The 16,867-nt window shown below is 40.7% G+C and overlaps 1 pseudogene; it reads left to right on the top strand.

Moving 5' to 3' along the window:
* Positions 1-866: 866 nt before the first annotated feature.
* LOC117063001 lies at positions 867-1,586 on the top strand (annotated as a pseudogene).
* The last annotated feature ends 15,281 nt before the right edge of the window (positions 1,587-16,867 follow it).

Here is a 16,867-nt window from a genome sequence, read left to right as displayed (position 1 = left end):
CCTTTTACTAGTTTCTATCATTTTATAGTGTTTCTTGATAAGCATGCTTTGCTACTGTCTTAAGAAAATTAAATAATAAAGTGTTCCTTTATTCTAATGATGTCACTTCAGAAAATGCCACCAGGTGAAGTAAATTTGAAGCCAGGATTACGAAAGTAAATGAACTGGAACAGGTGAGTGAGTAGCCAGGACGAGCCATTTCTCACAGGGAAGGCGTACAGCAGGGAGCCCCCGGCACTGCATGAAGTGTGTTTGGCAGTCACAGAGGACAGGCTTAGTGGCTCCATGGTGGATTTCACTCAGTGGCAGCAACACTTGACCACCAACAACTATGGCAAGGCAGCTTTGCCATCCTGATAGTTTTTGACACTAATTTCTACTGAGTTTCCTCAAAGAATGTTTCACAGAAAACTAGTTCTCAAAATATTAGTAGGTAGAATTCTATTAAACTAAACAAAACTAGCACAATTATTTATAGAAGAACATACCAAAGCATTTATTATTCTATGATACAATGAAAACAGAGAGTATAGTGCTTCCCAAATTTGAGAAAAAGTAATTCTCCCTGCTTTTCCTTTCTTTCCTTCTTCCTTTATTCTTTCTTCCTTTGTCTCTTTCCAGTGGGGACAAGATAATTTCATGGAACAGGTGTCATTTGGCACATACTTGCACAGCTCTTACTCTGCCAGATGTCACACCAATGGTTTATGGGCTATGATTTATTGTGTTTGTCAGTATAGCTCTCAGTATTCCTACCACCAAGCACAACAGCTAGCACATAGAAGAATCTCAATAAATACTTGTTAAGTAAGTGAATGAACTCTTTTTCCAGCTGGAACCATGGAGGGTGGAGAAGAGAAGAAGAAAAAGGTTCCTGCTATGCCAGAAACCCTTAAGAAAAAGGGAAGGAATTTTGCAGAGCTGAAGACCAACCGCCTTTGAAAGACGTTTGCCCAAAAGATACTTCAAAAGGCAAGGAGGAAGCTTAACTATGAAGAAGCAAAGCACTATCGCAAGGAATACAGGCAGATGTACAGAACTGAAATATGAACGGCAAGGATGGCAAGAAAAGCTGGCAACTTCTAGGTACCTGAAGAACCCAAATTGGCATTTGTCATCAGGATCAGAGGTGTCAGTGGTATGAGCCCAAAGGTCCGAAAGTTGTTGCAGCTTCTTCGCCTTTGTCAAATCTTCAGTGGAGCCTTTGTGAAGCTCAACAAGGCTTCAGTTAACATGCTGAGGATTGTAGAGCCATATATTGCATAGGAGTACCCAAATCTGAAGTCAGTAAACGAACACATCTACCAGTGTGGTTATGGCAAAATCAATAAGAAGCAAATTGCTTTGACAGATAATGCTTTGATTGATCGATCTCTTGGTAAATATGGCATCGTCTGCACGGAGGATCTGATTAATGAGATCTATACTGTTGGAAAACGCTTCAAAGGAGGAAATAACTTCCTGTGGCCCTTCAAATTATCTTCTCCACAAGGTGAAATGAAGAAAAAGCCACCCATTTTGTAGAAGGTGGAGATGATGGCAACAGGGAGGACCAGATCAACAGGCTTATTAAAAGAATGAACTAAGGTGTCTACCATGATTATTTTTCTTAGCTGGTTGGTTAATAAACAGTACCTGCTCTCAAATTGAAAAAATAAATAAAAATAAATAAACAAATAAGTGAATGATTGAACTTCATTAAGAAAAATGAATTACTACAAAACTCTATACTCTCTTATCTCACCTAGATTTGACTTGCACTTTCCTACAGAGCAAAGAAATCACCCAGGTTCACAATGAATGGCCCAACTTAGACAGTTTACCAAGGCACAGAAGAATTCACAATCTAGATCTTCTCGCCAGGACTCTCTCCAGTGGCTCTCCTACTTGCAAATATAATCATCTTCCCAGAGGAGAGTCAGGGACAAACCAAGGAGTAAGATTTGTTGCTCATCTTGCAACCTCTTTCAATGAATTCAACTTGCTTCACAGGAGTCCATTGGGAATGGCCCCCCCAAAAAACAGTCACTTGTATTATTTAAGTGAACACATGACAGTCAGTGCAATAAGGACTTGCCTTCCCCACTTCCCCATCGAAAGTTTAGCGAGGACATGGTTTTCCCAAGGGTAAAAAGGAGCATAGTCTTATAACAGCTGTTCCACAGAATAGACTATACGTGGATTACAACTAAGTCAAGTCAAGAAGAAATTATGTACAGTCTTATAAAAGAGAGATGTGTCATGAACTGAGGAAGTGCATGTTCCCTCAAATATTTTCCTGTCACCAAAAGCTTAGCCCCTTCAGTACTTGGTGTCCCTACCTTCTGCCAGCTTCTGACCCTGAGGAATGATGAAACCTCATTTTTCTAGGAACTGAAGGAGCTCTTTAGCCCTTCAAAATACAGCAAAGGAAAACTCAATGCAGCCAAAATTCAAGCCTAAATTTGAAACACAAATATGTAAACTGATCATGATGTCCACATCCTACACAAATACAACTTTCTTTTAGAAAAGAAACCCCTGCTGGTTGTGCTGTAAGTATTTTAGGCAAAATGCTTTTAGGTCTAAAGCCATTTTAAACTCTCAAAACTTTATACATCCAAGGAAAGTAAACTGAAAGTGAGCATCACTAAGTTTACTCTTATTTCTAAGATTAATTTTAACCTCCCTAGATTTCAACACTCATGCCATTGTCCAGACTACTAGATGCAGCTGCAACGAGGGATTTCTTAAGTCACATAGGGAACCTGGACTAAATTACTCTGGAGGGATATGTGCCATTTCTAAGTTTGTGGTTTCCTTCACTATGTTTAAAGCAAAGGTTATTAGGCACTAATGCTGCACAGATTTTCTAAATACTCTGTATTTGCCAGTGGTGGAGCCAGATGTGGACCACATTAGGAGAGACATGCGTGACAGCGTTTTCCTAAATGTCCGTGATGAATTATAATTTGCAAAGGGGAAAATTGTAGCTGTGTGGTGCCAGGATAATTTCCTCCAAATACCACTCCCATCAGGTCATTTTCTCCTCAGGGTGAGTCACAGTTCCTTTTGAGGAAAACCTAAAGTCTGGCATTAGAGGCCTAAGTCATCTGCTTTTCCTCCAGACTATCCCAAAGGATCCCTGTATGCCAGAACCACCTCTTGACTCTCCTCCTGCGTATTTTGCTTGGGTGGCTCCCTCTGTCTGGAATACGTTGCTCTTACACCCTTCAAAACGTTGCTCAAATCTCATCATTATCAAGGAGCCTTCCCTCCCCAACCTCCCTCCACTGATTATTCTTCCGTATTCGGCATTCACTGCAGGTATCCATAGTTGTTGCTATGACTGTTGGTGGTGGCCACTGGAAAGCTCAGCATCGAATGTGAGGCCCCATAAAGCAAGTGTGGGGAGCAGCCTCCCTGGGGGCATTTGTGCACTTTCCACTTCCCCCTTCACTGTGGGTCCCATCCTTGATTTTGCCTTGCTTTTTTATCTGCTTTGTTATCTTGATTTATTTTTACATTATATCTTAAGTTCTTTCTGAACAACAATAGAGTGAACATGTGAGTCTTTGAACTACGTTGGCATGTGTTTTTTTCCCAGCACATGTTCTCTGTGAATGTCTGAGCTTCCACTACTTCACACGCTCCTTTGAGAAAAAAATAATCATCTCAGAAGCAAGATGTCTTCCTCTGTTCTAATTTCTGGAACTTTTTTTTGTTCTTCCTTTGATTAAAAGAGTATGTGTGCAAGACCCCTTATGTAATATCATCTACAACCCAGAATTATCCATCCCATGTTACACATGAAAAAGCACATAATCAAAAGACTAAACAGACAACCCATAGACTGGGAGAAAATAGTCACAAACTATGCATCCAGCAAAGGACTAATATCCAGAATCTACAAGGAACTCAAACAAATCAGCAAAAAAAAAAAACAAATAATCCCATCAAAAAGTGAGCAAAGAACACGAATAGGCAATTCTCAAAAAATATATATGAACAGCCAACAAACATACGAAAAAACATTCAACATCACCTTACTCCTGCAAGAATGCTCATAATTAAGAAGTCAAAAAACAACAGGTGTTGGCATGAAAGTGGTGTAAAGGGAACACTTCTACTCTGCTAGTGGCAATGTAAACTACTAAAACCACTATGGAAAACAGTATGGAGATTCCTTAAAGAACTAAAAGTAGAACTACCATTCAATCCAGCAATCCCACTACTGAATATCTACCTAAAGGAAAAGAAGTCATTATATGAAAAAGACACATGCACATATGTGTTTATGGCAGCACAATTCACAATTGCAAAGATATGGCACCAACTTAAGTGCCCATCAGCCAACAAGTAGATAAAGAAAATGTGGTATATATACAATGTGGAATACTACTCAGCCATACAAAGGAACAAAATAATGCCTTTTGCAGCAACTTGGAAGCAGCTGAAAGTCATTATTCTAAGTGAAGTAACTCAGGGATGGAAAACCAAATAAACTATATTCTCACTTATAAGTGGGAGTTATGTTATGAGGATGCAAAGGCATAAGAACAACATAATGGACTTTGGGGATTTCGGGGGAAGGGTGGGAGGGGCATGAGGGATAAAAGACTACATATTGAGTACAGTGTACACTGCTTGGGGACAGGTGCATCAAAATCTCAGAAATCACCACTAAAGAACTTATCCATGTAACCAAAAACTGTACCCCAAAACTACTGAAATAAAAATAAATTTTTTTAAAAAAACTAAATGGTTGACCCAAAGTCACCCAGTGTATAAGGCAGAGTCAAGACTTGAACCCAGGCCAGCCTAACTCAAAATGCCTTGACTCTGTATTCGCTAAAAGTGTCTAGCACCAAAACAGATACCATGAAGTGTCTAGCACCATAACAGACACTCAGTGACTTGCACTAATTCATTGTTGAAGTATGACCCAAAACATTTGGTACAGAATCGAATAAAACCATGATAGCAAAGCTATTGAAAACTGAGCTTGCAAAATTGGTAGAATTGGCTTCATGAAAAACTGAAGAGATTCCAATTAGGTCTATTGGAGGAAGACAACACAGATCTACAAAACACTCTGGATGTGGGTGAATAGAATACTAGAAGAGATGCTGTGAGCTGATGTCCAAATATGAATACAAAAGAAAAAGAATAGATGGGCAAGCTGGTTTAGATTTATAGGTCCAGGGCAAACTGAACCAACTGTGGAATCACTGAATCTCCCTTGGGTTTCAATGAGGATATCCTTGGTAGTTACCTTCAACCCTGAGGGGTTTGACAAAATGGGACAGACAGGATTTTTACACCTGAAGCCAAAATATAGAATCTTTGTTCATTGAGAATCTTCATACATGTTACCTTCTCTAATACTTTCCCTAACTTCCCCCAGTGTTTCATGTTTATTATATTTACACATGGTCTTATAATGATGTGTCTATGTCTGTCTTGCTATGTTGCCCAGGCTGGTCTCAAGCTCTTGAGCTCAACCAGTTCTCCCACCAGAGCCTCCCAAAGTGCTGGGATTACAGGCGTAAGCCACTGCACCTAACCTAATTCTGAAACTTATATGGAGGAACAAAGACCTAAGAGTAAATAAAGCACTCCTGAAAAGGAATATCAAGACTTATTCCAAAGCTGAAATAACAAAGACGGTGCTGTACTGGCACAGAAATAGACAAATTGTCCAGTGGAACAGACTAGAGAACCCAGAAACAGAGACAGAGAGAAAGAGAGAAGGGTGGGTACTTGAGGATGGAAGAGAAGGCACTGCAGATGACAAGGAAACAATGAACTGTTCAATAAATAGTGCAAGGCCATTGGTTACCTACATTGGAGGAAAAAAACTGTGACTAATCCCTGCTTTGCACCTTGCAGAAGAATCAAATGCTAGTAGATTTAAGATTTAAATACACAAGGCAAAACTCTAAAACTTTTGAAGGCAACATGGGAGAATATCTTTAGAACATCAGAGTAGTGAAGGTTTCTTAAAGAAAACACAAAACTATGAAAGAAAAATAATAAATTGGACTACATTCAAATTAACAACTTTTTTTTAAATTTCTTTTTATTATTATACTTTAAGTTCTAGGGTACATGTGCATAATGTGCAGGTTTGTTACATATGTATACTTGTGCCATGCTGGTGTGCTGCATCCATCAACTTGTCAGCACCCATCAATTCATCATTTATATCAGGTGTAACTCCCAATGCAATCCCTCCCCCCTCCCCCCTCCCCATGATAGGCCCTGATGTATGATGTTCCCTTCCCGAGTCCAAGTGATCTCATTGTTCAGTTCCCACCTATGAGTGAGAACGTGCGGTGTTTGGTTTTCAGTTCTTGTGATAGTTTGCTAAGAATGATGGTTTCCAGCTGCATCCATGTCCCTACAAAGGATGCAAACTCATCCTTTTTTATGGCTGCATAATATTCCATGGTGTATACGTGCCACATTTTCTTAATCCAGTCTGTCACAGATGGACATTTGGGTTGATTCCAAGTATTTGCTATTGTGAATAGTGCCGCAATAAACATATGTGTGCATGTGTCTTTATAGCAGCATGATTTATAATCCTTTGGGTATATACCCAGAAGTGGGATGGCTGGGTCATATGGTACATCTAGTTCTAGATCCTTGAGGAATCGCCATACTGTTTTCCATAATGGCTGAACTAGTTTACAATCCCACCAACAGTGTAAAAGTGTTCCTATTTCTCCACATCCCCTCCAGCACCTGTTGTTGCCTGACTCTTTAATGATTGCCATTCTAACTGGTGTGAGATGGTATCTCATTGTGGTTTTGATTTGCGTTTCTCTGATGGCGAGTGATGATGAGCATTTTTTCATGTGTCTGCTGGCTGTATGAATGTCTTCTTTTGAGAAATGTCTGTTCATATCCTTTCCCCACTTTTTGATGGGTTGTTTGTTTTTTTCTTGTATATTTGTTTGAGTTCTTTGTAGATTCTGGATATTAGCCCTTTGTCAGATGAGTAGATTGCAAAATTTTCTCCCATTCTGTAGGTTGCCCGTTCACTCTGATGGTAGTTTCTTTTGCTGTGCAGAAGCTCTTTAGTTTAATCATATCCCATTTGTCAATTTTGGCTTTTGCTGCCGTTGCTTTTGGTGTTTTAGACATGAAGTCCTGCCCATGCCTATGTCCTGAATGGTACTACCTAGGTTTTCTTCTAGGGTTTTTATGGTATTAGGTCTAACATTTAAGTCTCTAATCCATCTTGAATTAATTTTCGTATAAGGAGTAAGGAAAGGATCCAGTTTCAGCTTTCTACTTATGGCTAGCCAATTTTCCCAGCACCATTTATTAAATAGGGAGTCCTTTCCCCATTTCTTGTTTCTCTCAGGTTTGTCAAAGATCAGATGGCTGTAGATGTGTGGTATTATTTCTGAGGACTCTGTTCTGTTCCATTGGTCTATATCTCTGTTTTGGTACCAGTACCATGCTGTTTTGGTTACTGTAGCCTTGTAGTGTAGTTTGAAGTCAGGTAGCGTGATGCCTCCAGCTTTGTCCTTTTGACTTAGGATTGTCTTGGCAATGCGAGCTCTTTTTTGGCTCCATATGAACTTTAAAGCCGTTTTTTCTAGTTCTGTGAAGAAACTCATTGCTAGCTTGATGGGGAAGGCATTGAATCTATAAATTACCTTGGGCAGTATGGCCATTTTCACGATATTGATTCTTCCTATCCATGAGCATGGTATGTTCTTCCATTTGTTAGTGTCCTCTTTGATTTCACTGAGCAGTGGTTTGTAGTTCTCCTTGAAGAGGTCCTTTACATCCCTTGTAAGCTGGATTCCTGGGTATTTATTCTCTTTGAAGCAATTGTGAATGGAAGTTCATTCCTGATTTGGCTCTCTGTTTGTCTGTTACTGGTGTATAAGAATGCTTGTGATTTTTGCACATTGATTTTGTATCCTGAGACTTTGCTGAAGTTGCTTATCAGCTTAAGGAGATTTTGGGGCTGAGACAATGGGGTTTTCTAAATATACAATCATGTCATCTGCAAACAGGAACAATTTGACTTCTTCTTTTCCTAACTGGATACCCTTGATTTCTTTTTTTTTTTTTTTTTTGAGGCGGAGTCTCGCTCTGTTGCGGTGGCTCAAGCCTGTAATCCCAGCACTTTGGGAGTCCGAGACGGGTGGATCACGAGGTCAGGAGATCGAGACCATCCTGGCTAACACGGTGAAACCCCATCTCTACCCTTGATTTCTTTCTCTTGCCTGATTGCCCTAGCCAGAACTTCCAACACTATGTTGAATAGGAGTGGTGAGAGAGGGCATCCCTGTCTTGTGCCAGTTTTCAAAGGGAATTTTTCCAGTTTTTGCCCATTCAGTATGATATTGGCTGTGGGTTTGTCAAAAATAGCTCTTATTATTTTGAGGTACGTTCCATCAATACCGAATTTATTGAGCGTTTTTAGCATGAAGGGCTGTTGAATTTTGTCAAAAGCCTTTTCTGCATCTATTGAGATAATCATGTGATTTTTGTCTTTGGTTCTGTTTATATGCTGGATTACGTTTATTGATTTGCGAATGTTGAACCAGCTTGCATCCCAGGGATGAAGCCCACTTGATCATGCTGGATAAGCTTTTTGATGTGCTGCTGAATCCGGTTTGCCAGTATTTTATTGAGGATTATATCAGGATGATGCTGGCCTCATAAAATGAGTTAGGGAGGATTCCCTCTTTTTCAATTGATTGGAACAGTTTCAGAAGGAATGGTACCAGCTCCTCTTTGTACCTCTGGTAGAATTCAGCTGTGAATCCATCTGGTCCTAGACTTTTTTTGGTTGGTAGGCTATTAATTATTGCCTCAATTTCAGAGCCTGCTATTGGTCTATTCAGGGATTCAACTTCTTCCTGGTTTAGTCTTGGAAGAGTGTTGGTGTCCAGGAAATCATCCATTTCTTCTAGATTTTCTAGTTTATTTGCGTAGAGGTGTTTATAGCATTCTCTGATGGTAGTTTGTATTTCTGTGGGGTCCGTGGTGATATCCCCTTTATCATTTTTATTGCATCTATTTGATTCCTCTCTCTTTTCTTCTTTATTAGTCTTGCTAGCGGTCTGTCAATTTTGTTGATTTTTTCAAAAAACCAACTCCTGGATTCATTGATTTTTTGGAGGGTTTTTGTGTCTCTATCTCCTTCAGTTCTGCTCTGATCTTAATTATTTCTTGCCTTCTGCTAGCTTTTGAATGTGTTTGCTCTTGCTTCTCCAGTTCTTTTAATTGTGATGTTAGAGTGTCAATTTTAGATCTTTCCAGCTTTCTCTTGTGGGCATTTAGTGCTATAAATTTCCCTCTACACATTGCTTTAAATGTGTCCCAGAGATTCTGGTATGTTGTATCTTTGTTCTCATTGGTTTCAAAGAACATCTTTATTTCTGCCTTCATTTCATTATGTACCCAGTAGTCATTCAGGAGCAGGTTGTTCAGTTTCCATGTAGTTGAGCGGTTTTGATTGAGTTTCTTAGTCCTGAGTTCTAGTTTGATTGCACTGTGGTCTGAGAGACAGTTTGTTATAATTTCTGTTCTTGTACATTTGCTGAGGAGTGCTTTACTTCCAATTATGTGGTCAATTTTGGAATAAGTGCGATGTGGTGCTGAGAAGAATGTATATTCTGTTGATTTGGGGTGAAGAGTTCTATAGATGTCTATTAGGTCCGCCTGGTGCAGAGATGAGTTCAATTCCTGGATATCCTTGTTAACTTTCTGTCTCGTTGATCTGTCTAATGTTGACAGTGGAGTGTTGAAGTCTCCCATTATTATTGTATGGGAGTCTAAGTCTCTTTGTAAGTCTCCAAAGACTTGCTTTATGAATCTGGGTGCTCCTGTATTGGGTGCATATATATTTAGGATAGTTTGCTCTTCCTGTTGAATTGATCCCTTTACCATTATGTAATGGCCTTCTTTGTCTCTTTTGATCTTTGATGGTTTAAAGTCTATTTTATCAGAGACTAGGATTGCAACCCCTGCTTTTTTTTGTTCTCCATTTGCTTGGTAGATCTTCCTCCATCCCTTTATTTTGAGGCTATGTATGTCTCTGCATGTGAGATGGGTCTCCTGAATACAGCAGACTGATGGGTCTTGACTCTTTATCCAGTTGCCAGTCTGTGTCTTTTAATTGGAGCATTTAGTCCATTGACATTTAAGGTTAATATTGTTATGTGTGAACTTGATCCTGTCATTATGATATTAACTGGTTTTTTTGCTCGTTAGTTGATGCAGTTTCTTCCTAGCCTCGATGGTCTTTACATTTTGGCATGTTTTTGCAATGGCTGGTACCGGTTGTTCCTTTCCATGTTTAGGGCTTCCTTCAGGGTCTCTTGTAAGGCAGGCCTGGTGGTGACAAAATCTCTAAGCATTTGCTTATCTGTAAAGGATTTCATTTCTCCTTCACTGATGAAACTTAGTTTGGCTGGATATGAAATTCTGGGTTTAAAATTCTTTTCTTTAAGAATATTGAATATTGGCCCCCACTCTCTTCTGGCTTGTAGAGTTTCTGCCGAGAAGTCTGCTGTTAGTCTGATGGGCTTCCCTTTGTGGGTAACCCGACCTTTCTCTCTGGCTGCCCTTAAGATTTTTTCCTTCATTTCAACTTTGGTGAATCTGGCAATTATGTGTCTTGGAGTTGCTCTTCTCGAGGAGTATCTTTGTGGTGTTCTCTGTATTTCCTGAATTTGAATGTTGGCCTGCCCTACTAGGTTGGGGAAGTTCTCCTGGATGATATCCTGAAGAGTGTTTTCCAACTTGGTTGCATTTTCCCCTCACTTTCAGGCACCCCAATCAGACGTAGATTTGGTCTTTTTACATAATCCCATACTTCTTGCAGGCTTTCTTCATTTCTTTTTCTTCTTTTTTCTTTTGGTTTCTCTTCCAACTTCATTTCATTCATTTGATCTTCAATCGCTGATACTCTTTCTTCCAGTTGATCAAGTCGGTTACTGAAGCTTGTGGATTTGTCACGTATTTCTCGTGTCATGGTTTTCATCTCTGTCATTTCATTTATGACCTTCTCTGCATTAATTATTCTAGCTACCAATTCTTCCACTCTTTTTTCAAGATTTTTAGTTTCTTTGCACTGGGTACGTAATTCCTCCTTTAGCTCTGAGAAGTTTGATGGACTGAAGCCTTCTTCTCTCATCTCGTCAAAGTCATTCTCTGACCAGCTTTGATCCGTTGCTGGCGATGAGCTGCGCTCCTTTGCAGGGGGAGATGCGCTCTTATTTTTGAATTTCCAGCTTTTCTGCCCTGCTTCTTCCCCATCTTTGTGGTTTTATCTGCCTCTGGTCTTTGATGATGGTGACGTACTGATGGGGTTTTGGTATAGGTGTTCTTCCTGTTTGATAGTTTTCCTTCTAATAGTCAGGACCCTCAGCTGTAGGTCTGTTGGTGATTGCTTGAGGTCCACTCCAGACCCTGTTTGCCTGGGTATCAGCAGCAGAGGTTGCAGAAGATAGAATATTGCTGAACAGCGAGTGTACCTGTCTGATTCTTACTTTGGAAGCTTCCTCTCAGGGGTGTACTCCACCCTGTGAGGTGTGGGGTGTCAGACTGCCCCTAGTGGGGGATGTCTCCCAGTTAGGCTACTCAGGGGTCAGGGACCCACTTGATCAAGCAGCCTGTCCATTCTCAGATCTCAACCTCCGTGTTGGGAGATCCACTGCTCTCTTCAAAGCTGTCAGACAGAGTCGTTCGGGTCTGCACAGGCCTCTGCTGCTTCCTCTGTTGTTTTTTAGCTGTGCCCTGTCCCCAGAGGTGGAGTCTACAGAGACAGGCAGGTTTCCTTGAGCTGCTGTGAGCTCCACCCAGTTCGAGCTTCCCAGCGGCTTTGTTTACCTACTTAAGCCTCAGCAATGGCGGGTGCCCCTCCCCCAGCCTCACTGCTGCCTTGTAGTTAGATCACAGACTGCTTTGCTAGCAATGAGGGAGGCTCCGTGGCCGTGGGACCCTCCCAGCCAGGTGTGGGTATAATCTCCTGGTGTGCCCGTTTGCTTAAAGCGCAGTATTGGGGTGGGAATTACCCAGTTTTCCAGGTGTTGTGGGTCTCAGTTTGCCTGGCTAGGAAAAGGGATTCCCTTCCCCCTTGCGCTTCCCAGGTGAGGCAATGCCTCGCCCTGCTTCAGCTCTCGCTGTCGGGCTGCAGCAGCTGACCAGCACCGATTGTCCGGCACTCCCCAGTGAGATGTCCCCAGTACCTCAGTTGAAAATGCAGAAATCACCATTCTTCTGTGTCGCTCGCGCCAGGAGTTGGAGACTGGAGCTGTTCCTATTCGGCCATCTTGCTCCGCCCCTCAAATTAAGAACTTCTGTTTAACAGTAGACCCATGAAGAAAGTGATCAAAAAAGCAACAATGTAGAAGATATTTGCAATATATATAATCAATATAATGTATGTAAATATGATGTATTTTTAAAAATATTTTCAAAGTTCAATAAATAAGTTAATACACAGTTCACAGAGCAGAAAATATGAATAGCCCATAAATATATAAAAGAACACTCAACATCATTAGTAATTGCAGAGACACTAAGATACCAGTGAGACTTTACTTTTTACCCACTGAATTGGCAAAAATTAATAAGGCTGATATTGTCAAATACTTGGGCTTGGTGCAGTGGCTCAGGCCTGTAATCTCAGCACTTTGTGAGGCCAAGGCAGGTAGATCACTCTGAGCTCATGATTTTGAGACCAGCCTGAGCAATATGACAAAACCACATTTCTACAAAAAGTACAAAAAATTAGTTGAGTGTGGTGGTGCACACCTGTAGTCCCAGCTGCTTGGGAGACTGAGGTGGGAGGATGGTTTGAACCTGGGATGCAGAAGTGTGGGGGTTCAGTCAGGATGGTGGGAGAAATTGTAAAATTATAGGAAATAAACACAAGCCCTCTTGGAAGGCCTGGGGGTCTGCATAAAGTGTTTGGCTGAAGGCAGCTGAATTCTCTTAAAAGTTGAGGGCATAGATACATAGGAATGTAGAGCAGTTTATCTAAATAGTTTGTTTGTTCATGTGTTCCTAAGACCAACATTTGATCAACAAGGGGTGCATAATTGCTCTCTACTCGGGAGGTCAGCAATGTCAATTACCCTCTAGTGGTATTTACTCAAGACCTTTGTTATTTAATCTATACTGAATAAATGTGAGCTTCACTGGCTGAATGGAGCCATGGCTGCTACTCTTTACAGAACCTTCCTTGGTGTCTGTGAGGGGCCCAGACCCTTAGCTGGACTGACAGGCAGAATATCTGTGTCAGTGTACATTATTCATCCGTTGTTGGGTCAGAACAAACCCCCACACAGAGGTTGCAGTGAGCTGAGATCATGTCACTGTGCTCCAGCCTGGGTGATAGAACCACACCCTGTCTCAAAAAAAAAAAAAAAAAGAAAAGAAAACTTGGAAAGAGTATGATTCAACTGGAATCTTTATTCACTCTTGGCAGGAGTCTAAATTGGTACAATCCCTCAGAAAAAAATAAGTTAAATATATTCATATACCTTATAGCCTAGCAATTCTACCCTAGAGAAACCCTCGCATATGTACACAAATTTATGTGGTTGTACTTCTAAGTATAACCCTACAGAAATTCTTGCGTGTGATTTATATATAGGAATGTTCAGAGCAATATCAAAATAACAACCAGAAACAACCCAAGTGTCCAAAGTGTTCAGAGAAAGAATAAACAATTATTTATAACTACTCACACAATAAAATGCTATAGACAGTAGTGAAAATAATGAACTACATGCAACATGGATGCATCTTAGAAACAAAATATTGAGTGAAAAAAAAGCAAATGAAGACTGCATGTAGCATAATACCATTTTGATAAAGTGGACACAATCAAATAATATGTTTCTTAAGGTTGTCTGCATACATGCTAAATTATTATTTTAACCAGGGCTTCATAGAAATAAAATTCGGAAAGCTGGTTACTTCTAGGGACCTGCAGGGGATGGCATAGGAAAGGAGCCCACCAGCTACAGCAATGATATTGATCATATTCTTGTTTAAGGACGACTCACAGGTTTCTTCCTGTAATTACTATGCCTCATCACTTAACTGTGTGATACTCACATTATTTTGCATATATCAGCTATTACATAATAATAGCAAATAAAAATAAATGAACAGGCAAGGCACAGTGGCTCATGCCTGTAATCCCAGCACTTTGGGAGGCCCAGGAGGGCGGATCACCTGAAGTCAGGAGTTCAAGACCAGCCTGGCCAACATGGCAAAACCCCTTCTCTACTAAAAATACAAAAATTAATGGGGTGTGATGGCGAATGCCTCCAGCCCCAGCTACTCAGGATGCTGAAGTAGGAGAATCTCTTGAATCCGGGTGGTGGATGTTGCAGTGAGCTGAGACCACACCACGGCACTCCAGCCTGGGCAACAGAGCAAGACTCCATCTCAAAAAAAAAAGTAAATAAATAAATTAATTAAAAATGGCTGCAGTTTTATAATAGTCTCAAAAAAGAAAAAAAAAAAAAAAAAGAAAAAAAAAAAAAAAAAAAAAAAAAAGAAAAAAAAAAAAAAAAAAAAAAAGAAAAAAAAAAAAAAAAAAGAAAAAAAAAAAAAAAAAAAAAAAAAAAGAAAAAAAAAAAAAAAGAAAAAAAAAAAAAAAAAGAAACAAAATATTGAGTGAAAAAAAGCAAATGAAGACTGCATGTAGCATAATACCATTTTGATAAAGTGGACACAATCAAATAATATGTTTCTTAAGGTTGTCTGCATACATGCTAAATTATTATTTTAACCAGGGCTTCATAGAAATAAAATTCGGAAAGCTGGTTACTTCTAGGGACCTGCAGGGGATGGCATAGGAAAGGAGCCCACCAGCTACAGCAATGATATTGATCATATTCTCGTTTAAGGACGACTCACAGGTTTCTTCCTGTAATTACTATGCCTCATCACTTAACTGTGTGATACTCACATTATTTTGCATATATCAGCTATTACATAATAATAGCAAATAAAAATAAATGAACAGGCAAGGCACAGTGGCTCATGCCTGTAATCCCAGCACTTTGGGAGGCCCAGGAGGGCGGATCACCTGAAGTCAGGAGTTCAAGACCAGCCTGGCCAACATGGCAAAACCCCTTCTCTACTAAAAATAAAAAATTAATGGGGTGTGATGGCGAATGCCTCCAGCCCCAGCTACTCAGGATGCTGAAGTAGGAGAATCTCTTGAATCCGGGTGGTGGATGTTGCAGTGAGCTGAGACCACACCACGGCACTCCAGCCTGGGCAACAGAGCAAGACTCCATCTCAAAAAAAAAAAGTAAATAAATAAATTAATTAAAAATGGCTGCAGTTTTATAATAGTCTCAAAAAAGAAAAACAAAAAGAATACAAGGAAAAAACTCAGGTGCCCAGGCTTTTCTGAGAATACAGAAACAGAAGTCTTTCAGTTACTCACAATCCTTCCATACTCATCAACACAGAATATCAGAAGTGGACCCCAGTGAGGCCCTGTAGGCCCATCACTAATTAAGTAGATGAAGAAACGGAAGCTCAGGGATAATACGTGACTGCTTCATGATCACCTGGCAGAGCCAGGAGCCAAACCCAGGTCTCCTGATATTTCTTCTCTTAGATCAAGTCCCCAGGCAGTGCCCTTCAGTCTGGTAGATAATAAAAAGAAAACTCCAGTCTTCTTTATCTTTGTATCTCTAAGATCTAGCACAGGGCTTAATAATTTGTTGGCCCTCAAAATGTTTTGTTTCTGAACATTATGGAATTCCCACTGGATTCGTCACAAGATGTCCCCAAAGTGGTAAAAATTATCTCTTCTGGTTCGGTGGCTTCAAACCAAGAAAAGGTTCTTGGAAGCAAGACAGAAGAAACTATCAGCCATGTCATTAATGGGCATTGCCAGAACTCATATGTATGGGCATGTGGGAGGAGATCCCTGCAGCAGCCAGGGCTGCGTTTTCTAGCCGGTTCCAGCAAGCCAGCCTCGCATGACTGACTTCTTTAGTTTAAGGTACAGAACTCAAGGGAAAGGAGCTAAACCCCATGAATGTGTTTGTATTGCCTCCAAGGCGAGGAGTGGCCAGGATCTGTGGTTTGACTATGCAATGAGCAGTGGAAACAGTCCCTCTTCCAATATGTCTGCAGAATAGGCTGGCAGGTGCCACATTATGTTAGTAAGCTCCTGGCAAGGCATGTGGCTTCCATCTCACTTCATTAGCAGCTTTCCCGAACTTCAGGTTTCCCCAGTCCCTAATTCTAGGAGTGAAAGTTCCCTCTGGTATCACTATTCTTCCTCCATGGGGTTTTTCTAGACCTCCCCTATCCCCAGGGGGCTGAGGCGAGGCCCTGGTTTGTAGCTCCTATTTGGGAGAATGTGCAGCCAAGGGTCACAAAACAGACCCGGGGGTCTGGCCTCCCCTGAGGGATGCTGGGGCCCGAGCATCCCAAGGTGCCCTGATTTTCCCACCTGCAATGATCAGTAGCCAAGTTCTCTGATTTTATCTCAACACTTTCTTGAGAGCATTGAGTTGAATTTTGAGTCTTTCCATTCATGACATGTCTCCCTTTATTCCAATCTTCTTTTACATCCCTCAATAAAGTTTCTTGTATTCTTCATCAAATCTCCACATTTCTCAATAACTATATTCGCAGATGTGTTTCATTTTGGGTGACTCGGACCAATACTCTAATGAGGCAAAATAATGGGCTGCTTCTGTCCTGAGATGCCCACTGGCTGGGAGCACTAATGAAGACTTAAGGCCGAGATGCACCAGTTGTTTATGGACCATGGATGGCTTTTCTCCTGGGATGAAGCTCCACCTTCCTGCAGGTTGTACTAAGACCAGATGCTTGTTCGTGATTCTGGTTTGTGCAGGTC

Source organism: Trachypithecus francoisi, unplaced genomic scaffold, assembly GCF_009764315.1.
Source record: "Trachypithecus francoisi isolate TF-2019V2 unplaced genomic scaffold, Tfra_2.0 Lachesis_group17, whole genome shotgun sequence".
In the NCBI taxonomy this organism is placed as follows: domain Eukaryota; kingdom Metazoa; phylum Chordata; class Mammalia; order Primates; family Cercopithecidae; genus Trachypithecus; species Trachypithecus francoisi.
Note: the sequence above shows the minus strand (reverse complement) of the source record. Positions and strands in the feature narration are given on the sequence as shown.